The sequence below is a fragment of the Heterodontus francisci genome, chromosome 16 (genome assembly GCF_036365525.1).
Source record: "Heterodontus francisci isolate sHetFra1 chromosome 16, sHetFra1.hap1, whole genome shotgun sequence".
NCBI lineage: Eukaryota > Metazoa > Chordata > Chondrichthyes > Heterodontiformes > Heterodontidae > Heterodontus > Heterodontus francisci.
Genome location: NC_090386.1, coordinates 13,137,076 through 13,162,536, shown reverse-complemented (window position 1 = coordinate 13,162,536; position 25,461 = coordinate 13,137,076).

Here is a 25,461-nt window from a genome sequence, read left to right as displayed (position 1 = left end):
GAAACAGGGCGGTCAGTTACCCCGGAAACAGGGCAGTCAGTTACCCCGGAAACAGGGTGATCAGTTATCCTGGAAACAGGGCAGTCAGTTAGCTTGGAAACAGGGCAGTCAGTTACCCCGGAAACAGGCTAAGTCAGTTACACTGGAAACAGGGCGGTCAGTTATCCCGGAAACAGGGCAGTCAGTTATCCCGGAAACAGGGTGATCAGTTACCCTGGAAACTGGGCAGTCAGTTACCCTGGAAACAGGGCAGTCATTTACCCGGAAGCAGGGCAGTCAGTTACCCTGGAAACAGGGCAGTCAGTTACCCCGGAAACTGGTTTGTCAGTTACCCCGGAAACAGGGTGATCAGTTACCCCGGAAACAGGGCAGTCAGTTCCCCTTGAAACAGGGCAGTCAGTTACCCTGGAAACAGGGAAGTCAGTTAACCTGGAAACAGGGCAGTCAGTTATCCTGGAAACAGGGCGGTCAGTTATCCTGGAAACAGGGTGGTCAGTTACCCCGGAAAAGGGGAGGTCAGTTATCCCGGAAACAGGGCAGTCAGTTATCCCGGAAACAGGGTGATCAGTTACCCTGGAAACATGGCAGTCAGTTACCCCAGAAACAGGGCAGTCAGTTACCCTGGAAACAGGGCAGTCAGTTATCCCGGAAACAGGGCAGTCAGTTATCTCGGAAACAGGGTGATCAGTTACCCCGGAAACAGGGCAGTCAGTTATCCCGGAAACAGGGTGATCAGTTACCCTGGAAACAGGGGAGTCAGTTATCCCGGAAACAGGGCAGTCAGTTATCCCGGAAAAAGGGTGATCAGTTACCCTGGAAACAGGGCAGTCAGTTCGCATGGAAACAGGGCAGTCAGTTACCCCGGAAACAGGGCAGTCAGTTACCCTGGAAACAGGGCAGTCAGTTATCCAAGAAACAGGGCGGTCAGTTATCCCGGAGACAGGGTGATCAGTTACCCTGGAAACAGGGCAGTCAGTTACCCTGGAAACAGGGCAGTCAGATATCCCGGACACAGGGCAGTCAGTTCTCCCGGAAAAAGGGTGATCTGTAACCCTGGAAACTGGGCAGTCATTTACCCTGGAAACTGGGCAGTCAGTTACCCTGGAAACAGGGCAGTCAGTTATCCCGGAAACAGGGTGATCAGTTATCCTCGAAACAGGGCGGTCAGTTACCCTGGAAACAGTGCAGTAAGTTATCCTGGAAACAGGGTGTTCAGTTACCCTGGAAACTGGGCAGTCAGTTACCCTGGAAACAGGGCGTTCAGTTATCCTGGAAACAGGGTGATCAGTTACCCTGGAAACTGGACAGTCAGTTACCCTGGAAACAGGGCAGTCAGTTACCCTGGAAACAGGGCAGTCAGTTATCCCGGAAACAGGGCAGTCAGTTATCCCGGAAAAAGGGTGATCGGTTACCCTGGAAACTGGGCAGTCAGTTACCCTGGAAACAGGGCAGTCAGTTACCCGGAGGCAGGGCAGTCAGTTACCCTGGAAACAGGGCAGTCAGTTACCCCGGAAACTGGTTAGTCAGTTACCCCGGAAACAGGGTGATCAGTTACCCCGGAAACAGGGCAGTCAGTTCCCCTTGAAACAGGGCAGTCAGTTACCCTGGAAACAGGGAAGTCAGTTAACCTGGAAAGAGGGCAGTCAGTTATCCTGGAAACAGGGCGGTCAGTTATCCTGGAAACAGGGCGGTCAGTTACCCCGGAAATAGGGAGGTCAGTTATCCCGGAAACAGGGCAGTCAGTTATCCCGGAAACAGGGCATTCAGTTATCCCGGAAACATGGTGATCAGTTACCCCGGAAACAGGGCAGTCAGTTATCCCGGAAACAGGGTGATCAGTTACCCTGGAAACAGGGGAGTCAGTTATCCCGGAAACAGGGCAGTCAGTTATCCCGGAAAAAAGGTGATCAGTTACCCTGGAAACAGGGCAGTCAGTTAGCATGGAAACAGGGAAGTCAGTTACCCCGGAAACAGTTCAGTCAGTTACCCTGGAAACAGGGCAGTCAGTTATCCAAGAAACAGGGCAGTCAGTTATCCCGGAGACAGGGTGATCAGTTACCCGGGAAACAGGGCAGTCAGTTACCCCCGAAACAGGGCAGTCAGATACCCTGGAAACAGGGCAGTCAGTTATCCCGGAAACAGGGCAGTCAGTTACCCTGGAAACAGGGGAGTCAGTTATCCTGGAAACAGGGTGGTCAGTGACCCTGGAAACAGGGTGGTCAGTTACCCCGGAAACAGGGTGATCAGTTATCCTGGAAACAGGGCGGTCAGTTACCCCGGAAACAGGGCAGTCAGTTACCCCGGAAACAGGGTGATCAGTTATCCTGGAAACAGGGCAGTCAGTTTGCCTGGAAACAGGGCAGTCAGTTACCCCGGAAACAGGGCAGTCAGTTACCCTGGAAACAGGGCAGTCAGTTATCTTGGAAACAGGGCAGTCAGTTATCCCGGAAACAGGGTGATCTGTTACCCTGGAAACAGGTTATTCAGTTACTCGGGAAACTGGGCAGTCAGTTACCCTGGAAACAGGGCAGTCAGTTATCCCGGAAACAGGGTTATCAGTTACCCTGGAAACAGGGAAGTCAGTTACCCCGGAAACTGGGCAGTCAGTTACCCCGGAAACAGGGTGATCAGTTTCCCCGGAAACAGGGCAGTCAGTTATCCCGGAAACAGGGCAGTCAGTTACCCTGGAAACAGGGTGATAATTTACCCTGGAAACTGGGCAGTCAGTTACCCTGGAAACAGGGCAGTCAATTATCCTGGAAACAGGGTGATCAGTTACACTGGAAGGTGGGCTGTCAGTTACCCTGGAAACAGGGCAGTCAGTTACCCTGGAAACTGGGCAGTCAGTTACCCCGGAAACAGGGCAGTTAGTTACACTGGAAACTGGACAGTCAGTTACCCTGGAAACTGGGCAGTCAGTTCCCCCGGAAACAGGGCGGTCAGTTGCCCTGGAAACAGAGCAGTCAGTTACCCCGGAAACATGGTGATCCGTTGCACTGGAAACAGGGAGATCAGTTACCCTGGAAACATGGCAGTCAGTTACCCCGGAAACAGGGCAGTCAGTTACCCGGAAACAGGGAGATCAGTTACCCCGGAAACAGGGAGATCAGTTACCCTGGAAACAGGGCTTTCAGTTATCCTGGAAACAGGGTGGTCAGTGACCCTGGAAACAGGGCGGTCAGTTACCCCGGAAACAGGGCAGTCAGTTACCCCGGAAACAGGGTGATCAGTTATCCTGGAAACAGGGCAGTCAGTTAGCTTGGAAACAGGGCAGTCAGTTACCCCGGAAACAGGCTAAGTCAGTTACACTGGAAACAGGGCGGTCAGTTATCCCGGAAACAGGGCAGTCAGTTATCCCGGAAAAAGGGTGATCAGTTACCCTGGAAACTGGGCAGTCAGTTACCCTGGAAACAGGGCAGTCATTTACCCGGAAGCAGGGCAGTCAGTTACCCTGGAAACAGGGCAGTCAGTTACCCCGGAAACTGGTTTGTCAGTTACCCTGGAAACAGGGTGATCAGTTACCCCGGAAACAGGGCAGTCAGTTCCCCTTGAAACAGGGCAGTCAGTTACCCTGGAAACAGGGAAGTCAGTTAACCTGGAAACAGGGCAGTCAGTTATCCTGGAAACAGGGCGGTCAGTTATCCTGGAAACAGGGCGGTCAGTTACCCCGGAAAAGGGGATGTCAGTTATCCCGGAAACAGGGCAGTCAGTTATCCCGGAAACAGGGTGATCAGTTACCCTGGAAACATGGCAGTCAGTTACCCCAGAAACAGGGCAGTCAGTTACCCTGGAAACAGGGCAGTCAGTTATCCCGGAAACAGGGCAGTCAGTTATCCCGGAAACAGGGTGATCAGTTACCCCGGAAACAGGGCAGTCAGTTATCCCGGAAACAGGGTGATCAGTTACCCTGGAAACAGGGGAGTCAGTTATCCCGGAAACAGGGCAGTCAGTTATCCCGGAAAAAGGGTGATCAGTTACCCTGGAAACAGGGCAGTCAGTTAGCATGGAAACAAGGCAGTCAGTTACCCCGGAAACAGGGCAGTCAGTTACCCTGGAAACAGGGCAGTCAGTTACCCGGAGGCAGGGCAGTCAGTTACCCTGGAAACAGGGCAGTCAGTTACCCCGGAAACTGGTTAGTCAGTTACCCCGGAAACAGGGTGATCAGTTACCCCGGAAACAGGGAAGTCAGTTCCCCTTGAAACAGGGCAGTCAGTTACCCTGGAAACAGGGAATTCAGTTAACCTGGAAACAGGGCAGTCAGTTATCCTGGAAACAGGGCGGTCAGTTATCCTGGAAACAGGGCGGTCAGTTACCCCGGAAATAGGGAGGTCAGTTATCCCGGAAACAGGGCAGTCAGTTATCCCGGAAACAGGGTGATCAGTTACCCCGGAAACAGGGCAGTCAGTTACCCTGGAAACAGGGCAGTCAGTTATCCAAGAAACAGGGCGGTCAGTTATCCCGGAGACAGGGTGATCAGTTACCCTGGAAACAGGGCAGTCAGTTACCCTGGAAACAGGGCAGTCAGTTATCCCGGACACAGGGCAGTCAGTTCTCCCGGAAACAGGGTGATCTGTAACCCTGGAAACTGGGCTGTCAGTTACCCTGGAAACTGGGCGGTCAGTTAACCTGGAAACAGGGCAGTCAGTTATCCCGGAAACAGGGTGATCAGTTATCCTCGAAACAGGGCGGTCAGTTACCCTGGAAACAGTGCAGTCAGTTATCCTGGAAACAGGGTATTCAGTTACCCTGGAAACTGGGCAGTCAGTTACCCTGGAAACAGGGCGTTCAGTTACCCTGGAAACAGGGCAGTCAGTTATCCTGGAAACAGGGTGATCAGTTACCCTGGAAACTGGACAGTCAGTTACCCTGGAAACAGGGCAGTCAGTTACCCTGGAAACAGGGCAGTCAGTTATCCCGGAAACAGGGCAGTCAGTTATCCCGGAAAAAGGGTGATCGGTTACCCTGGAAACTGGGCAGTCAGTTACCCTGGAAACAGGGCAGTCAGTTACCCGGAGGCAGGGCAGTCAGTTACCCTGGAAGCAGAGCAGTCAGTTACCCCGGAAACTGGTTAGTCAGTTACCCCGGAAACAGGGTGTTCAGTTACCCTGGAAACTGGGCAGTCAGTTACCCTGGAAACAGGGCGTTCAGTTATCCTGGAAACAGGGTGATCAGTTACCCTGGAAACTGGACAGTCAGTTACCCTGGAAACAGGGCAGTCAGTTACCCTGGAAACAGGGCAGTCAGTTATCCCGGAAACAGGGCAGTCAGTTATCCCGGAAAAAGGGTGATCGGTTACCCTGGAAACTGGGCAGTCAGTTACCCTGGAAACAGGGCAGTCAGTTACCCGGAGGCAGGGCAGTCAGTTACCCTGGAAACAGGGCAGTCAGTTACCCCGGAAACTGGTTAGTCAGTTACCCCGGAAACAGGGTGATCAGTTACCCCGGAAACAGGGCAGTCAGTTCCCCTTGAAACAGGGCAGTCAGTTACCCTGGAAACAGGGAAGTCAGTTAACCTGGAAACAGGGCAGTCAGTTATCCTGGAAACAGGGCGGTCAGTTATCCTGGAAACAGGGCGGTCAGTTACCCCGGAAATAGGGAGGTCAGTTATCCCGGAAACAGGGCAGTCAGTTATCCCGGAAACAGGGCATTCAGTTATCCCGGAAACATGGTGATCAGTTACCCCGGAAACAGGGCAGTCAGTTATCCCGGAAACAGGGTGATCAGTTACCCTGGAAACAGGGGAGTCAGTTATCCCGGAAACAGGGCAGTCAGTTATCCCGGAAAAAAGGTGATCAGTTACCCTGGAAACAGGGCAGTCAGTTAGCATGGAAACAGGGAAGTCAGTTACCCCGGAAACAGTTCAGTCAGTTACCCTGGAAACAGGGCAGTCAGTTATCCAAGAAACAGGGCAGTCAGTTATCCCGGAGACAGGGTGATCAGTTATCCGGGAAACAGGGCAGTCAGTTACCCCCGAAACAGGGCAGTCAGATACCCTGGAAACAGGGCAGTCAGTTATCCCGGAAACAGGGCAGTCAGTTACCCTGGAAACAGGGGAGTCAGTTATCCTGGAAACAGGGTGGTCAGTGACCCTGGAAACAGGGTGGTCAGTTACCCCGGAAACAGGGTGATCAGTTATCCTGGAAACAGGGCGGTCAGTTACCCCGGAAACAGGGCAGTCAGTTACCCCGGAAACAGGGTGATCAGTTATCCTGGAAACAGGGCAGTCAGTTTGCCTGGAAACAGGGCAGTCAGTTACCCCGGAAACAGGGCAGTCAGTTACCCTGGAAACAGGGCAGTCAGTTATCTTGGAAACAGGGCAGTCAGTTATCCCGGAAACAGGGTGATCTGTTACCCTGGAAACAGGTTATTCAGTTACTCGGGAAACTGGGCAGTCAGTTACCCTGGAAACAGGGCAGTCAGTTATCCCGGAAACAGGGTAATCAGTTACCCTGGAAACAGGGAAGTCAGTTACCCCGGAAACTGGGCAGTCAGTTACCCCGGAAACAGGGTGATCAGTTTCCCCGGAAACAGGGCAGTCAGTTATCCCGGAAACAGGGCAGTCAGTTACCCTGGAAACAGGGTGATAATTTACCCTGGAAACTGGGCAGTCAGTTACCCTGGAAACAGGGCAGTCAATTATCCTGGAAACAGGGTGATCAGTTACACTGGAAGGTGGGCTGTCAGTTACCCTGGAAACAGGGCAGTCAGTTACCCTGGAAACTGGGCAGTCAGTTACCCCGGAAACAGGGCAGTTAGTTACACTGGAAACTGGACAGTCAGTTACCCTGGAAACTGGGCAGTCAGTTCCCCCGGAAACAGGGCGGTCAGTTGCCCTGGAAACAGAGCAGTCAGTTACCCCGGAAACATGGTGATCCGTTGCACTGGAAACAGGGAGATCAGTTACCCTGGAAACATGGCAGTCAGTTACCCCGGAAACAGGGCAGTCAGTTACCCGGAAACAGGGAGATCAGTTACCCCGGAAACAGGGAGATCAGTTACCCTGGAAACAGGGCTTTCAGTTATCCTGGAAACAGGGTGGTCAGTGACCCTGGAAACAGGGCGGTCAGTTACCCCGGAAACAGGGTGATCAGTTATCCTGGAAACAGGGCAGTCAGTTAGCTTGGAAACAGGGCAGTCAGTTACCCCGGAAACAGGCTAAGTCAGTTACACTGGAAACAGGGCGGTCAGTTATCCCGGAAACAGGGCAGTCAGTTATCCCGGAAACAGGGTGATCAGTTACCCTGGAAACTGGGCAGTCAGTTACCCTGGAAACAGGGCAGTCATTTACCCGGAAGCAGGGCAGTCAGTTACCCTGGAAACAGGGCAGTCAGTTACCCCGGAAACTGGTTTGTCAGTTACCCCGGAAACAGGGTGATCAGTTACCCCGGAAACAGGGCAGTCAGTTCCCCTTGAAACAGGGCAGTCAGTTACCCTGGAAACAGGGAAGTCAGTTAACCTGGAAACAGGGCAGTCAGTTATCCTGGAAACAGGGCGGTCAGTTATCCTGGAAACAGGGCGGTCAGTTACCCCGGAAAAGGGGAGGTCAGTTATCCCGGAAACAGGGCAGTCAGTTATCCCGGAAACAGGGTGATCAGTTACCCTGGAAACATGGCAGTCAGTTACCCCAGAAACAGGGCAGTCAGTTACCCTGGAAACAGGGCAGTCAGTTATCCCGGAAACAGGGCAGTCAGTTATCCCGGAAACAGGGTGATCAGTTACCCCGGAAACAGGGCAGTCAGTTATCCCGGAAACAGGGTGATCAGTTACCCTGGAAACAGGGGAGTCAGTTATCCCGGAAACAGGGCAGTCAGTTATCCCGGAAAAAGGGTGATCAGTTACCCTGGAAACAGGGCAGTCAGTTAGCATGGAAACAGGGCAGTCAGTTACCCCGGAAACAGGGCAGTCAGTTACCCTGGAAACAGGGCAGTCAGTTACCCGGAGGCAGGGCAGTCAGTTACCCTGGAAACAGGGCAGTCAGTTACCCCGGAAACTGGTTAGTCAGTTACCCCGGAAACAGGGTGATCAGTTACCCCGGAAACAGGGCAGTCAGTTCCCCTTGAAACAGGGCAGTCAGTTACCCTGGAAACAGGGAAGTCAGTTAACCTGGAAACAGGGCAGTCAGTTATCCTGGAAACAGGGCGGTCAGTTATCCTGGAAACAGGGCGGTCAGTTACCCCGGAAATAGGGAGGTCAGTTATCCCGGAAACAGGGCAGTCAGTTATCCCGGAAACAGGGCATTCAGTTATCCCGGAAACATGGTGATCAGTTACCCCGGAAACAGGGCAGTCAGTTATCCCGGAAACAGGGTGATCAGTTACCCTGGAAACAGGGGAGTCAGTTATCCCGGAAACAGGGCAGTCAGTTATCCCGGAAAAAAGGTGATCAGTTACCCTGGAAACAGGGCAGTCAGTTAGCATGGAAACAGGGAAGTCAGTTACCCCGGAAACAGTTCAGTCAGTTACCCTGGAAACAGGGCAGTCAGTTATCCAAGAAACAGGGCAGTCAGTTATCCCGGAGACAGGGTGATCAGTTACCCGGGAAACAGGGCAGTCAGTTACCCCCGAAACAGGGCAGTCAGATACCCTGGAAACAGGGCAGTCAGTTATCCCGGAAACAGGGCAGTCAGTTACCCTGGAAACAGGGGAGTCAGTTATCCTGGAAACAGGGTGGTCAGTGACCCTGGAAACAGGGTGGTCAGTTACCCCGGAAACAGGGTGATCAGTTATCCTGGAAACAGGGCGGTCAGTTACCCCGGAAACAGGGCAGTCAGTTACCCCGGAAACAGGGTGATCAGTTATCCTGGAAACAGGGCAGTCAGTTTGCCTGGAAACAGGGCAGTCAGTTACCCCGGAAACAGGGCAGTCAGTTACCCTGGAAACAGGGCAGTCAGTTATCTTGGAAACAGGGCAGTCAGTTATCCCGGAAACAGGGTGATCTGTTACCCTGGAAACAGGTTATTCAGTTACTCGGGAAACTGGGCAGTCAGTTACCCTGGAAACAGGGCAGTCAGTTATCCCGGAAACAGGGTTATCAGTTACCCTGGAAACAGGGAAGTCAGTTACCCCGGAAACTGGGCAGTCAGTTACCCCGGAAACAGGGTGATCAGTTTCCCCGGAAACAGGGCAGTCAGTTATCCCGGAAACAGGGCAGTCAGTTACCCTGGAAACAGGGTGATAATTTACCCTGGAAACTGGGCAGTCAGTTACCCTGGAAACAGGGCAGTCAATTATCCTGGAAACAGGGTGATCAGTTACACTGGAAGGTGGGCTGTCAGTTACCCTGGAAACAGGGCAGTCAGTTACCCTGGAAACTGGGCAGTCAGTTACCCCGGAAACAGGGCAGTTAGTTACACTGGAAACTGGACAGTCAGTTACCCTGGAAACTGGGCAGTCAGTTCCCCCGGAAACAGGGCGGTCAGTTGCCCTGGAAACAGAGCAGTCAGTTACCCCGGAAACATGGTGATCCGTTGCACTGGAAACAGGGAGATCAGTTACCCTGGAAACATGGCAGTCAGTTACCCCGGAAACAGGGCAGTCAGTTACCCGGAAACAGGGAGATCAGTTACCCCGGAAACAGGGAGATCAGTTACCCTGGAAACAGGGCTTTCAGTTATCCTGGAAACAGGGTGGTCAGTGACCCTGGAAACAGGGCGGTCAGTTACCCCGGAAACAGGGCAGTCAGTTACCCCGGAAACAGGGTGATCAGTTATCCTGGAAACAGGGCAGTCAGTTAGCTTGGAAACAGGGCAGTCAGTTACCCCGGAAACAGGCTAAGTCAGTTACACTGGAAACAGGGCGGTCAGTTATCCCGGAAACAGGGCAGTCAGTTATCCCGGAAAAAGGGTGATCAGTTACCCTGGAAACTGGGCAGTCAGTTACCCTGGAAACAGGGCAGTCATTTACCCGGAAGCAGGGCAGTCAGTTACCCTGGAAACAGGGCAGTCAGTTACCCCGGAAACTGGTTTGTCAGTTACCCTGGAAACAGGGTGATCAGTTACCCCGGAAACAGGGCAGTCAGTTCCCCTTGAAACAGGGCAGTCAGTTACCCTGGAAACAGGGAAGTCAGTTAACCTGGAAACAGGGCAGTCAGTTATCCTGGAAACAGGGCGGTCAGTTATCCTGGAAACAGGGCGGTCAGTTACCCCGGAAAAGGGGATGTCAGTTATCCCGGAAACAGGGCAGTCAGTTATCCCGGAAACAGGGTGATCAGTTACCCTGGAAACATGGCAGTCAGTTACCCCAGAAACAGGGCAGTCAGTTACCCTGGAAACAGGGCAGTCAGTTATCCCGGAAACAGGGCAGTCAGTTATCCCGGAAACAGGGTGATCAGTTACCCCGGAAACAGGGCAGTCAGTTATCCCGGAAACAGGGTGATCAGTTACCCTGGAAACAGGGGAGTCAGTTATCCCGGAAACAGGGCAGTCAGTTATCCCGGAAAAAGGGTGATCAGTTACCCTGGAAACAGGGCAGTCAGTTAGCATGGAAACAAGGCAGTCAGTTACCCCGGAAACAGGGCAGTCAGTTACCCTGGAAACAGGGCAGTCAGTTACCCGGAGGCAGGGCAGTCAGTTACCCTGGAAACAGGGCAGTCAGTTACCCCGGAAACTGGTTAGTCAGTTACCCCGGAAACAGGGTGATCAGTTACCCCGGAAACAGGGAAGTCAGTTCCCCTTGAAACAGGGCAGTCAGTTACCCTGGAAACAGGGAATTCAGTTAACCTGGAAACAGGGCAGTCAGTTATCCTGGAAACAGGGCGGTCAGTTATCCTGGAAACAGGGCGGTCAGTTACCCCGGAAATAGGGAGGTCAGTTATCCCGGAAACAGGGCAGTCAGTTATCCCGGAAACAGGGTGATCAGTTACCCCGGAAACAGGGCAGTCAGTTACCCTGGAAACAGGGCAGTCAGTTATCCAAGAAACAGGGCGGTCAGTTATCCCGGAGACAGGGTGATCAGTTACCCTGGAAACAGGGCAGTCAGTTACCCTGGAAACAGGGCAGTCAGTTATCCCGGACACAGGGCAGTCAGTTCTCCCGGAAACAGGGTGATCTGTAACCCTGGAAACTGGGCTGTCAGTTACCCTGGAAACTGGGCGGTCAGTTAACCTGGAAACAGGGCAGTCAGTTATCCCGGAAACAGGGTGATCAGTTATCCTCGAAACAGGGCGGTCAGTTACCCTGGAAACAGTGCAGTCAGTTATCCTGGAAACAGGGTATTCAGTTACCCTGGAAACTGGGCAGTCAGTTACCCTGGAAACAGGGCGTTCAGTTACCCTGGAAACAGGGCAGTCAGTTATCCTGGAAACAGGGTGATCAGTTACCCTGGAAACTGGACAGTCAGTTACCCTGGAAACAGGGCAGTCAGTTACCCTGGAAACAGGGCAGTCAGTTATCCCGGAAACAGGGCAGTCAGTTATCCCGGAAAAAGGGTGATCGGTTACCCTGGAAACTGGGCAGTCAGTTACCCTGGAAACAGGGCAGTCAGTTACCCGGAGGCAGGGCAGTCAGTTACCCTGGAAGCAGAGCAGTCAGTTACCCCGGAAACTGGTTAGTCAGTTACCCCGGAAACAGGGTGTTCAGTTACCCTGGAAACTGGGCAGTCAGTTACCCTGGAAACAGGGCGTTCAGTTATCCTGGAAACAGGGTGATCAGTTACCCTGGAAACTGGACAGTCAGTTACCCTGGAAACAGGGCAGTCAGTTACCCTGGAAACAGGGCAGTCAGTTATCCCGGAAACAGGGCAGTCAGTTATCCCGGAAAAAGGGTGATCGGTTACCCTGGAAACTGGGCAGTCAGTTACCCTGGAAACAGGGCAGTCAGTTACCCGGAGGCAGGGCAGTCAGTTACCCTGGAAACAGGGCAGTCAGTTACCCCGGAAACTGGTTAGTCAGTTACCCCGGAAACAGGGTGATCAGTTACCCCGGAAACAGGGCAGTCAGTTCCCCTTGAAACAGGGCAGTCAGTTACCCTGGAAACAGGGAAGTCAGTTAACCTGGAAACAGGGCAGTCAGTTATCCTGGAAACAGGGCGGTCAGTTATCCTGGAAACAGGGCGGTCAGTTACCCCGGAAATAGGGAGGTCAGTTATCCCGGAAACAGGGCAGTCAGTTATCCCGGAAACAGGGCATTCAGTTATCCCGGAAACATGGTGATCAGTTACCCCGGAAACAGGGCAGTCAGTTATCCCGGAAACAGGGTGATCAGTTACCCTGGAAACAGGGGAGTCAGTTATCCCGGAAACAGGGCAGTCAGTTATCCCGGAAAAAAGGTGATCAGTTACCCTGGAAACAGGGCAGTCAGTTAGCATGGAAACAGGGAAGTCAGTTACCCCGGAAACAGTTCAGTCAGTTACCCTGGAAACAGGGCAGTCAGTTATCCAAGAAACAGGGCAGTCAGTTATCCCGGAGACAGGGTGATCAGTTATCCGGGAAACAGGGCAGTCAGTTACCCCCGAAACAGGGCAGTCAGATACCCTGGAAACAGGGCAGTCAGTTATCCCGGAAACAGGGCAGTCAGTTACCCTGGAAACAGGGGAGTCAGTTATCCTGGAAACAGGGTGGTCAGTGACCCTGGAAACAGGGTGGTCAGTTACCCCGGAAACAGGGTGATCAGTTATCCTGGAAACAGGGCGGTCAGTTACCCCGGAAACAGGGCAGTCAGTTACCCCGGAAACAGGGTGATCAGTTATCCTGGAAACAGGGCAGTCAGTTTGCCTGGAAACAGGGCAGTCAGTTACCCCGGAAACAGGGCAGTCAGTTACCCTGGAAACAGGGCAGTCAGTTATCTTGGAAACAGGGCAGTCAGTTATCCCGGAAACAGGGTGATCTGTTACCCTGGAAACAGGTTATTCAGTTACTCGGGAAACTGGGCAGTCAGTTACCCTGGAAACAGGGCAGTCAGTTATCCCGGAAACAGGGTAATCAGTTACCCTGGAAACAGGGAAGTCAGTTACCCCGGAAACTGGGCAGTCAGTTACCCCGGAAACAGGGTGATCAGTTTCCCCGGAAACAGGGCAGTCAGTTATCCCGGAAACAGGGCAGTCAGTTACCCTGGAAACAGGGTGATAATTTACCCTGGAAACTGGGCAGTCAGTTACCCTGGAAACAGGGCAGTCAATTATCCTGGAAACAGGGTGATCAGTTACACTGGAAGGTGGGCTGTCAGTTACCCTGGAAACAGGGCAGTCAGTTACCCTGGAAACTGGGCAGTCAGTTACCCCGGAAACAGGGCAGTTAGTTACACTGGAAACTGGACAGTCAGTTACCCTGGAAACTGGGCAGTCAGTTCCCCCGGAAACAGGGCGGTCAGTTGCCCTGGAAACAGAGCAGTCAGTTACCCCGGAAACATGGTGATCCGTTGCACTGGAAACAGGGAGATCAGTTACCCTGGAAACATGGCAGTCAGTTACCCCGGAAACAGGGCAGTCAGTTACCCGGAAACAGGGAGATCAGTTACCCCGGAAACAGGGAGATCAGTTACCCTGGAAACAGGGCTTTCAGTTATCCTGGAAACAGGGTGGTCAGTGACCCTGGAAACAGGGCGGTCAGTTACCCCGGAAACAGGGTGATCAGTTATCCTGGAAACAGGGCAGTCAGTTAGCTTGGAAACAGGGCAGTCAGTTACCCCGGAAACAGGCTAAGTCAGTTACACTGGAAACAGGGCGGTCAGTTATCCCGGAAACAGGGCAGTCAGTTATCCCGGAAACAGGGTGATCAGTTACCCTGGAAACTGGGCAGTCAGTTACCCTGGAAACAGGGCAGTCATTTACCCGGAAGCAGGGCAGTCAGTTACCCTGGAAACAGGGCAGTCAGTTACCCCGGAAACTGGTTTGTCAGTTACCCCGGAAACAGGGTGATCAGTTACCCCGGAAACAGGGCAGTCAGTTCCCCTTGAAACAGGGCAGTCAGTTACCCTGGAAACAGGGAAGTCAGTTAACCTGGAAACAGGGCAGTCAGTTATCCTGGAAACAGGGCGGTCAGTTATCCTGGAAACAGGGCGGTCAGTTACCCCGGAAAAGGGGAGGTCAGTTATCCCGGAAACAGGGCAGTCAGTTATCCCGGAAACAGGGTGATCAGTTACCCTGGAAACATGGCAGTCAGTTACCCCAGAAACAGGGCAGTCAGTTACCCTGGAAACAGGGCAGTCAGTTATCCCGGAAACAGGGCAGTCAGTTATCCCGGAAACAGGGTGATCAGTTACCCCGGAAACAGGGCAGTCAGTTATCCCGGAAACAGGGTGATCAGTTACCCTGGAAACAGGGGAGTCAGTTATCCCGGAAACAGGGCAGTCAGTTATCCCGGAAAAAGGGTGATCAGTTACCCTGGAAACAGGGCAGTCAGTTAGCATGGAAACAGGGCAGTCAGTTACCCCGGAAACAGGGCAGTCAGTTACCCTGGAAACAGGGCAGTCAGTTACCCGGAGGCAGGGCAGTCAGTTACCCTGGAAACAGGGCAGTCAGTTACCCCGGAAACTGGTTAGTCAGTTACCCCGGAAACAGGGTGATCAGTTACCCCGGAAACAGGGCAGTCAGTTCCCCTTGAAACAGGGCAGTCAGTTACCCTGGAAACAGGGAAGTCAGTTAACCTGGAAACAGGGCAGTCAGTTATCCTGGAAACAGGGCGGTCAGTTATCCTGGAAACAGGGCGGTCAGTTACCCCGGAAATAGGGAGGTCAGTTATCCCGGAAACAGGGCAGTCAGTTATCCCGGAAACAGGGTGATCAGTTACCCCGGAAACAGGGCAGTCAGTTACCCTGGAAACAGGGCAGTCAGTTATCCAAGAAACAGGGCGGTCAGTTATCCCGGAGACAGGGTGATCAGTTACCCTGGAAACAGGGCAGTCAGTTACCCTGGAAACAGGGCAGTCAGTTATCCCGGACACAGGGCAGTCAGTTCTCCCGGAAACAGGGTGATCTGTAACCCTGGAAACTGGGCAGTCAGTTACCCTGGAAACTGGGCAGTCAGTTACCCTGGAAACAGGGCAGTCAGTTATCCCGGAAACAGGGTGATCAGTTATCCTCGAAACAGGGCGGTCAGTTACCCTGGAAACAGTGCAGTCAGTTATCCTGGAAACAGGGTATTCAGTTACCCTGGAAACTGGGCAGTCAGTTACCCTGGAAACAGGGCGTTCAGTTACCCTGGAAACAGGGCAGTCAGTTATCCTGGAAACAGGGTGATCAGTTACCCTGGAAACTGGACAGTCAGTTACCCTGGAAACAGGGCAGTCAGTTACCCTGGAAACAGGGCAGTCAGTTATCCCGGAAACAGGGCAGTCAGTTATCCCGGAAAAAGGGTGATCGGTTACCCTGGAAACTGGGCAGTCAGTTACCCTGGAAACAGGGCAGTCAGTTACCCGGAGGCAGGGCAGTCAGTTACCCTGGAAGCAGAGCAGTCAGTTACCCTGGAAACTGGTTAGTCAGTTACCCCGGAAACAGGGTGATCAGTTACCCCGGAAACAGGGCAGTCAGTTCCCCTTGAAACAGGGCAGTCAGTTACCCTGGAAACAGGGAAGTCAGTTAACCTGGAAACAGGGCAGTCAGTTATCCTGGAAACAGGGCGGTCAGTTATCCTGGAAACAGGGCGGTCAGTTACCCCGGAAATAGGGAGGTCAGTTATCCCGGAAACAGGGCAGTCAGTTATCCCGGAAACAGGGTGATCAGTTACCCTGGAAACAGGGCAGTCAGTTAGCCCAGAAACAGGGCAGTCAGTTACCCTGGAAACAGGGCAGTCAGTTATCCCGGAAACAGGACATTCAGTTATCCCGGAAACATGGTGATCAGTTACCCCGGAATCAGGGCAGTCAGTTATCCCGGAAACAGGGCAGTCAGTTACCCTGGAAACAGGGCAGTCAGTTATCCAAGAAACAGGGCAGTCAGTTATCCCGGAGACAGGATGATCAGTTACCCTGGAAACAGGGCAGTCAGTTATCCCGGAAACAGGGCAGTCAGTTCTCCCGGAAACAGGGTGATCTGTTCCCCTGGAAACTGGGCAGTCAGTTACCCTGGAAACTGGGCAGTCAGTTACCCTGGAAACAGGGCAGTCAGTTATCCCGGAAAAAGGGTGATCAGTTACCCTGGAAACAGGGCAGTCAGTTAGCATGGAAACAGGGCAGTCAGTTACCCCGGAAACAGGGCAGTCAGTTACCCTGGAAACAGGGCAGTCAGTTATCCAAGAAACAGGGCAGTCAGTTATCCCGGAGACAGGGTGATTAGTTACCCTGGAAACAGGGCAGTCAGTTATCCCGGAAACAGGGCAGTCAGTTCTCCCGGAAACAGGGTGATCTTTTCCCCTGGAAACTGGGCAGTCAGTTACCCTGGAAACTGGGCAGTCAGTTACCCTGGAAACAGGGCAGTCAGTTACCCTGGAAACAGGGCAGTCAGTTACCCGGAGGCAGGGCAGTCAGTTACCCTGGAAACAGGGCAGTCAGTTACCCCGGAAACTGGTTAGTCAGTTACCCCGGAAACAGGGTGATCAGTTACCCCGGAAACAGGGCAGTCAGTTCCCCTTGAAACAGGGCAGTCAGTTACCCTGGAAACAGGGAAGTCAGTTAACCTGGAAACAGGGCAGTCAGTTATCCTGGAAACAGGGCGGTCAGTTATCCTGGAAACAGGGCGGTCAGTTACCCCGGAAATAGGGAGGTCAGTTATCCCGGAAACAGGGCAGTCAGTTATCCCGGAAACAGGGTGATCAGTTACCCCGGAAACAGGGCAGTCAGTTACCCTGGAAACAGGGCAGTCAGTTATCCAAGAAACAGGGCGGTCAGTTATCCCGGAGACAGGGTGATCAGTTACCCTGGAAACAGGGCAGTCAGTTACCCTGGAAACAGGGCAGTCAGTTATCCCGGACACAGGGCAGTCAGTTCTCCCGGAAACAGGGTGATCTGTAACCCTGGAAACTGGGCAGTCAGTTACCCTGGAAACTGGGCAGTCAGTTACCCTGGAAACAGGGCAGTCAGTTATCCCGGAAACAGGGTGATCAGTTATCCTCGAAACAGGGCGGTCAGTTACCCTGGAAACAGTGCAGTCAGTTATCCTGGAAACAGGGTATTCAGTTACCCTGGAAACTGGGCAGTCAGTTACCCTGGAAACAGGGCGTTCAGTTACCCTGGAAACAGGGCAGTCAGTTATCCTGGAAACAGGGTGATCAGTTACCCTGGAAACTGGACAGTCAGTTACCCTGGAAACAGGGCAGTCAGTTACCCTGGAAACAGGGCAGTCAGTTATCCCGGAAACAGGGCAGTCAGTTATCCCGGAAAAAGGGTGATCGGTTACCCTGGAAACTGGGCAGTCAGTTACCCTGGAAACAGGGCAGTCAGTTACCCGGAAACAGGGCAGTCAGTTACCCTGGAAGCAGAGCAGTCAGTTACCCTGGAAACTGGTTAGTCAGTTACCCCGGAAACAGGGTGATCAGTTACCCCGGAAACAGGGCAGTCAGTTCCCCTTGAAACAGGGCAGTCAGTTACCCTGGAAACAGGGAAGTCAGTTAACCTGGAAACAGGGCAGTCAGTTATCCTGGAAACAGGGCGGTCAGTTATCCTGGAAACAGGGCGGTCAGTTACCCCGGAAATAGGGAGGTCAGTTATCCCGGAAACAGGGCAGTCAGTTATCCCGGAAACAGGGTGATCAGTTACCCTGGAAACAGGGCAGTCAGTTAGCCCAGAAACAGGGCAGTCAGTTACCCTGGAAACAGGGCAGTCAGTTATCCCGGAAACAGGACATTCAGTTATCCCGGAAACATGGTGATCAGTTACCCCGGAATCAGGGCAGTCAGTTATCCCGGAAACAGGGCAGTCAGTTACCCTGGAAACAGGGCAGTCAGTTATCCAAGAAACAGGGCAGTCAGTTATCCCGGAGACAGGATGATCAGTTACCCTGGAAACAGGGCAGTCAGTTATCCCGGAAACAGGGCAGTCAGTTCTCCCGGAAACAGGGTGATCTGTTCCCCTGGAAACTGGGCAGTCAGTTACCCTGGAAACTGGGCAGTCAGTTACCCTGGAAACAGGGCAGTCAGTTATCCCGGAAAAAGGGTGATCAGTTACCCTGGAAACAGGGCAGTCAGTTAGCATGGAAACAGGGCAGTCAGTTACCCCGGAAACAGGGCAGTCAGTTACCCTGGAAACAGGGCAGTCAGTTATCCAAGAAACAGGGCAGTCAGTTATCCCGGAGACAGGGTGATTAGTTACCCTGGAAACAGGGCAGTCAGTTATCCCGGAAACAGGGCAGTCAGTTCTCCCGGAAACAGGGTGATCTTTTCCCCTGGAAACTGGGCAGTCAGTTACCCTGGAAACTGGGCAGTCAGTTACCCTGGAAACAGGGCAGTCAGTTATCCCGGAAACAGGGTGATCAGTTATCCTGGAAACAGGGCAGTCAGTTACCCTGGAAACAGTGCAGTCAGTTATCCTGGAAACAGGGTGTTCAGTTACCCCGGAAACTGGGCAGTCAGTTACCCTGGAAACAGGGCGTTCAGTTACCCTGGAAACAGGGCAGTCAGTTATCCTGGAAACAGGGTGATCAGTTACCCTGGAAACAGGGCAGTCAGTTACCCTGGAAACAGGGCAGTCAGTTATCCTGGAAACAGGGCAGTCAGTTATCCTGGAAACAGGGCGGTCAGTTACCCCGGAAATAGGGCGGTCAGTTATCCTGGAAAAAGGGCAGTCAGTTACCCCGGAAACAGCGAGATCACTTACCCCGGAAAAAGGGCGGTCATTTACCCTGGAAACAGGGCAGTCAGTTACCCTGGACACAGGGTGATCAGTTACCCTGGAAACTGGGCAGTCAGTTACCCTGGAAACAGGGCGGTCAGTTACCCCGGAAATAGGGCGGTCAGTTATCCTGGAAACAGGGTGGTCATTGACCCTGGAAACAGGGTGGTCAGTTACCCCGGAAACAGTGTGATCAGTTATCCTGGAAACAGGGCGGTCTGTTACCCCGAAAACAGGGCAGTCAGTTACCCCGGAAATAGGGTGATCAGTTACCCTGGAAAAAGGGCAGTCAGTTAGCCTGGAAACAGGGCAGTCAGTTACCCCCGAAACAGGGCAGTCAGTTACCCTGGAAACAGGGCAGTCAGTTATCCCGGAAACAGGGCAGTCAGTTATCCCGGAAACAGGGTGATCAGTGACCCTGGAAACAGGGCAGTCAGTTACCCCGGAAACAGGGCAGTCAGTTACCCTGGAAACAGGGCAGTCAGTTATCCCGGAAACAGGGCAGTCAGTTATCCCGGAAACAGTGTGATCAGTTACCCTGGAAACTGGGCAGTCAGTTACCCTGTAAACAGGGCACTCAGTTACCCCGGAAACAGGGCAGTCAGTTACCCTGGAAACTGGGCAGTCAGTTACCCTGGAAACAGGGCAGTCAGTTATCCCGGAAACAGGGTGATCAGTTACCCTGGAAACAGGGCAGTCAGTTATCCCGGAAACAGGTTAGTCAGTTATCCCGGAAAAAGGGTGATCAGTTACCCTGGAAACTGGGCAGTCAGTTACCCTGGAAACAGGGCAGTCAGTTACCCGGAAGCAGGGCAGTCAGTTACCCTGGAAACAGGGCAGTCAGTTACCCCGGAAACTGGTTAGTCAGTTACCCCGGAAACAGGGTGATCAGTTGCCCCGGAAACAGGGCAGTCAGTTCCCCTTGAAACAGGGCAGTCAGTTACCCTGGAAACAGGGAAGTCAGTTAACCTGGAAACAGGGCAGTCAGTTATCCTGGAAACAGGGCGGTCAGTTATCCTGGAAACAGGGCGGTCAGTTACCCCGGAAATAGGGAGGTCAGTTATCCCAGAAACAGGGCAGTCAGTTATCCCGGAAACAGGGTGATCAGTTAACCTGGAAACAGGGCAGTCAGTTAGCCCAGAAACAGGGCAGTCAGTTACCCTGGAAACAGGGCAGTCAGTTATCCCGGAAACAGGACATTCAGTTATTCCGGAAACATGGTGATCAGTTACCCCGGAATCAGGGCAGTCAGTTATCCCGGAAACAGGGCAGTCAGTTACCCTGGAAACAGGGCAGTCAGTTATCCAAGAAACAGGGCAGTCAGTTATCCCGGAGACAGGATGATCAGTTACCCTGGAAACAGGGCAGTCAGTTATCCCGGAAACAGGGCAGTCAGTTCTCCCGGAAACAGGGTGATCTGTTCCCCTGGAAACTGGGCAGTCAGTTACCCTGGAAACTGGGCAGTCAGTTACCCTGGAAACAGGGCAGTCAGTTATCCCGGAAAAAGGGTGATCAGTTACCCTGGAAACAGGGCAGTCAGTTAGCATGGAAACAGGGCAGTCAGTTACCCCGGAAACAGGGCAGTCAGTTACCCTGGAAACAGGGCAGTCAGTTATCCAAGAAACAGGGCAGTCAGTTATCCCGGAGACAGGGTGATTAGTTACCCTGGAAACAGGGCAGTCAGTTATCCCGGAAACAGGGCAGTCAGTTCTCCCGGAAACAGGGTGATCTTTTCCCCTGGAAACTGGGCAGTCAGTTACCCTGGAAACTGGGCAGTCAGTTACCCTGGAAACAGGGCAGTCAGTTATCCCGGAAACAGGGTGATCAGTTATCCTGGAAACAGGGCAGTCAGTTACCCTGGAAACAGTGCAGTCAGTTATCCTGGAAACAGGGTGTTCAGTTACCCCGGAAACTGGGCAGTCAGTTACCCTGGAAACAGGGCGTTCAGTTACCCTGGAAACAGGGCAGTCAGTTATCCTGGAAACAGGGTGATCAGTTACCCTGGAAACAGGGCAGTCAGTTACCCTGGAAACAGGGCAGTCAGTTATCCTGGAAACAGGGCAGTCAGTTATCCTGGAAACAGGGCGGTCAGTTACCCCGGAAATAGGGCGGTCAGTTATCCTGGAAAAAGGGCAGTCAGTTACCCCGGAAACAGCGAGATCACTTACCCCGGAAAAAGGGCGGTCATTTACCCTGGAAACAGGGCAGTCAGTTACCCTGGACACAGGGTGATCAGTTACCCTGGAAACTGGGCAGTCAGTTACCCTGGAAACAGGGCGGTCAGTTACCCCGGAAATAGGGCGGTCAGTTATCCTGGAAACAGGGTGGTCATTGACCCTGGAAACAGGGTGGTCAGTTACCCCGGAAACAGTGTGATCAGTTATCCTGGAAACAGGGCGGTCTGTTACCCCGAAAACAGGGCAGTCAGTTACCCCGGAAATAGGGTGATCAGTTACCCTGGAAAAAGGGCAGTCAGTTAGCCTGGAAACAGGGCAGTCAGTTACCCCCGAAACAGGGCAGTCAGTTACCCTGGAAACAGGGCAGTCAGTTATCCCGGAAACAGGGCAGTCAGTTATCCCGGAAACAGGGTGATCAGTGACCCTGGAAACAGGGCAGTCAGTTACCCCGGAAACAGGGCAGTCAGTTACCCTGGAAACAGGGCAGTCAGTTATCCCGGAAACAGGGCAGTCAGTTATCCCGGAAACAGTGTGATCAGTTACCCTGGAAACTGGGCAGTCAGTTACCCTGTAAACAGGGCACTCAGTTACCCCGGAAACAGGGCAGTCAGTTACCCTGGAAACTGGGCAGTCAGTTACCCTGGAAACAGGGCAGTCAGTTATCCCGGAAACAGGGTGATCAGTTACCCTGGAAACAGGGCAGTCAGTTATCCCGGAAACAGGTTAGTCAGTTATCCCGGAAAAAGGGTGATCAGTTACCCTGGAAACTGGGCAGTCAGTTACCCTGGAAACAGGGCAGTCAGTTACCCGGAAGCAGGGCAGTCAGTTACCCTGGAAACAGGGCAGTCAGTTACCCCGGAAACTGGTTAGTCAGTTACCCCGGAAACAGGGTGATCAGTTGCCCCGGAAACAGGGCAGTCAGTTCCCCTTGAAACAGGGCAGTCAGTTACCCTGGAAACAGGGAAGTCAGTTAACCTGGAAACAGGGCAGTCAGTTATCCTGGAAACAGGGCGGTCAGTTATCCTGGAAACAGGGCGGTCAGTTACCCCGGAAATAGGGAGGTCAGTTATCCCAGAAACAGGGCAGTCAGTTATCCCGGAAACAGGGTGATCAGTTACCCTGGAAACAGGGCAGTCAGTTCCCCTGGAAACAGGGCAGTCAGTTATCCCGGAAACAGGGCAGTCAGTTATCCAGGAAACAGGGTGATCAGTTACCCCGGAAACAGGGCAGTCAGTTATCCCGGAAACAGGGTGATCAGTTACCCTGGAAACTGGACAGTCAGTTACCCTGGAAACAGGGCGGTCAGTTACCTCGGAAATAGGGCGGTCAGTTGTCCTGGAAACAGGGTGGTCAGTGACCCTGGAAACAGGGTGGTCAGTTACCCCGGAAACAGTGTGAGCAGTTATCCTGGAAACAGGGCGGTCTGTTACCCCGAGAACAGGGCAGTCAGTTTCCCCGGAAACAGGGCAGTCAGTTACCCTGGAAACAGGGCAGTCAGTTATCCCGGAAACAGGGCAGTCAGTTATCCCGGAAACAGGGTGATCAGTGACCCTGGAAACAGGGCAGTCAGTTACCCCGGAAACAGGGCAGTCAGTTACCCTGGAAACAGGGCAGTCAGTTATCCCAGAAACAGGGCAGTCAGTTATCCCGGAAACAGTGTGATCAGTCACCCTGGAAACTGGGCAGTCAGTTACCCTGTAAACAGGGCACTCAGTTACCCCGGAAACAGGGCAGTCAGTTACCCTGGAAACTGGGCAGTCAGTTACCCTGGAAAAAGGGCAGTCAGTTATCCCGGAAACAGGGTGATCAGTTACCCTGGAAACAGGGCAGTCAGTTATCCCGGAAACAGGGCAGTCAGTTATCCCGGAAAAAGGGTGATCAGTTACCCTGGAAACTGGGCAGTCAGTTACCCTGGAAACAGGGCAGTCATTTACCCGGAAGCAGGGCAGTCAGTTACCCTGGAAACAGGGCAGTCAGTTACCCCGGAAACTGGTTTGTCAGTTACCCCGGAAACAGGGTGAGCAGTTACCCCGGAAACAGGGCAGTCAGTTCCCCTTGAAACAGGGCAGTCAGTTACCCTGGAAACAGGGAAGTCAGTTAACCTGGAAACAGGGCAGTCAGTTATCCTGGAAACAGGGCGGTCAGTTATCCTGGAAACAGGGCGGTCAGTTACCCCGGAAAAGGGGAGGTCAGTTATCCCGGAAACAGGGCAGTCAGTTATCCCGGAAACAGGGTGATCAGTTACCCTGGAAACATGGCAGTCAGTTACCCCAGAAACAGGGCAGTCAGTTACCCTGGAAACAGGGCAGTCAGTTTTCCCGGAAACAGGGCAGTCAGTTATCCCGGAAACAGGGTGATCAGTTACCCCGGAAACAGGGCAGTCAGTTATCCCGGAAACAGGGCGATCAGTTACCCTGGAAACAGGGGAGTCAGTTATCTCGGAAACAGGGCAGTCAGTTATCCCGGAAAAAGGGCAGTCAGTTATCCAAGAAACAGGGCAGTCAGTTATCCAGGAAACAGGGTGATCAGTTACCCCGGAAACAGGGCAGTCAGTTATCCCGGAAACAGGGTGATCAGTTACCCTGGAAACAGGGCAGTCAGTTAGCATGGAAACAGGGCAGTCAGTTACCCCGGAAACAGGGCAGTCAGTTACCCTGGAAACAGGGCAGTCAGTTATCCAAGAAACAGGGCGGTCTGTTATCCCGGAGACAGGGTGATCAGTTACCCTGAAAACAGGGCAGTCAGTTACCCTGGAAACAGGGCAGTCAGTTATCCCGGACACAGGGCAGTCAGTTCTCCCGGAAACAGGGTGATCTGTAACCCTGGAAACTGGGCAGTCAGTTACCCTGGAAACTGGGCAGTCAGTTACCCTGGAAACAGGGCAGTCAGTTATCCCGGAAACAGGGTGATCAGTTATCCTCGAAACAGGGCGGTCAGTTACCCTGGAAACAGTGCAGTCAGTTATCCTGGAAACAGGGTGTTCAGTTACCCTGGAAACTGGGCAGTCAGTTACCCTGGAAACAGGACGTTCAGTTACCCTGGAAACAGGGCAGTCAGTTATCCTGGAAACAGGGTGATCAGTTACCCTGGAAACTGGACAGTCAGTTACCCTGGAAACAGGGCAGTCAGTTACCCTGGAAACAGGGCAGTCAGTTATCCCGGAAACAGGGCAGTCAGTTATCCCGGAAAAAGGGTGATCGGTTACCCTGGAAACTGGGCAGTCAGTTACCCTGGAAACAGGGCAGTCAGTTACCCGGAGGCAGGGCAGTCAGTTACCCTGGAAACAGGGCAGTCAGTTACCCCGGAAACTGGTTAGTCAGTTACCCCCGAAACAGGGTGATCAGTTACCCCGGAAACAGGGCAGTCAGTTCCCCTTGAAACAGGGCAGTCAGTTACCCTGGAAACAGGGAAGTCAGTTAACCTGGAAACAGGGCAGTCAGTTATCCTGGAAACAGGGCGGTCAGTTATCCTGGAAACAGGGCGGTCAGTTACCCCGGAAATAGGGAGGTCAGTTATCCCGGAAACAGGGCAGTCAGTTATCCCGGAAACAGGGTGATCAGTTACCCTGGAAACAGGGCAGTCAGTTAGCCCAGAAACAGGGCAGTCAGTTACCCTGGAAACAGGGCAGTCAGTTATCCCGGAAACAGGGCATTCAGTTATCCCGGAAACATGGTGATCAGTTACCCCGGAAACAGGGCAGTCAGTTATCCCGGAAACAGGGTGATCAGTTACCCTGGAAACAGGGGAGTCAGTTATCCCGGAAACAGGGCAGTCAGTTATCCCTGAAAAAAGGTGATCAGTTACCCTGGAAACAGGGCATTCAGTTAGCATGGAAACAGGGAAGTCAGTTACCCCGGAAACAGGGCAGTCAGTTACCCTGGAAACAGGGCAGTCAGTTATCCAAGAAACAGGCAGTCAGTTATCCCGGAGACAGGGTGATCAGTTACCCGGGAAACAGGGCAGTCAGTTACCCCGGAAACAGGGCAGTCAGATACCCTGGAAACAGGGCAGTCAGTTATCCCGGAAACAGGGCAGTCAGTTCTCCCGGAAACAGGGTGATCTGTTTCCCTGGAAACTCGCAGTCAGTTACCCTGGAAACAGGGCAGTCAGTTACCCTGGAAACAGGGCAGTCAGTTATCCCGGAAACAGGGCAGTCAGTTATCCCGGAAACAGGGTGATCAGTTACCCCGGAAACAGGGCAGTCAGTTATCCCGGAAACAGGGTGATCAGTTACCCTGGAAACTGGACAGTCAGTTACCCTGGAAACAGGGCGTTCAGTTACCCCGGAAATAGGGCGGTCAGTTGTCCTGGAAACAGGGTAGTCAGTGACCCAGGAAACAGGGCAGTCAGTTACCCCGGAAATAGGGTGATCAGTTCCCCTGGAAAAAGGGCAGTCAGTTAGCCTGCAAACAGGGCAGTCAGTTATCCCGGAAACAGGGCAGTCAGTTATCCCGGAAACAGGGTGATCAGTGACCCTGGAAACAGGGCAGTCAGTTACCCCGGAAACAGGGCAGTCACTTACCCTGGAAACAGGGCAGTCAGTTATCCCGGAAACAGGGCAGTCAGTTATCCCGGAAACAGTGTGATCAGTCA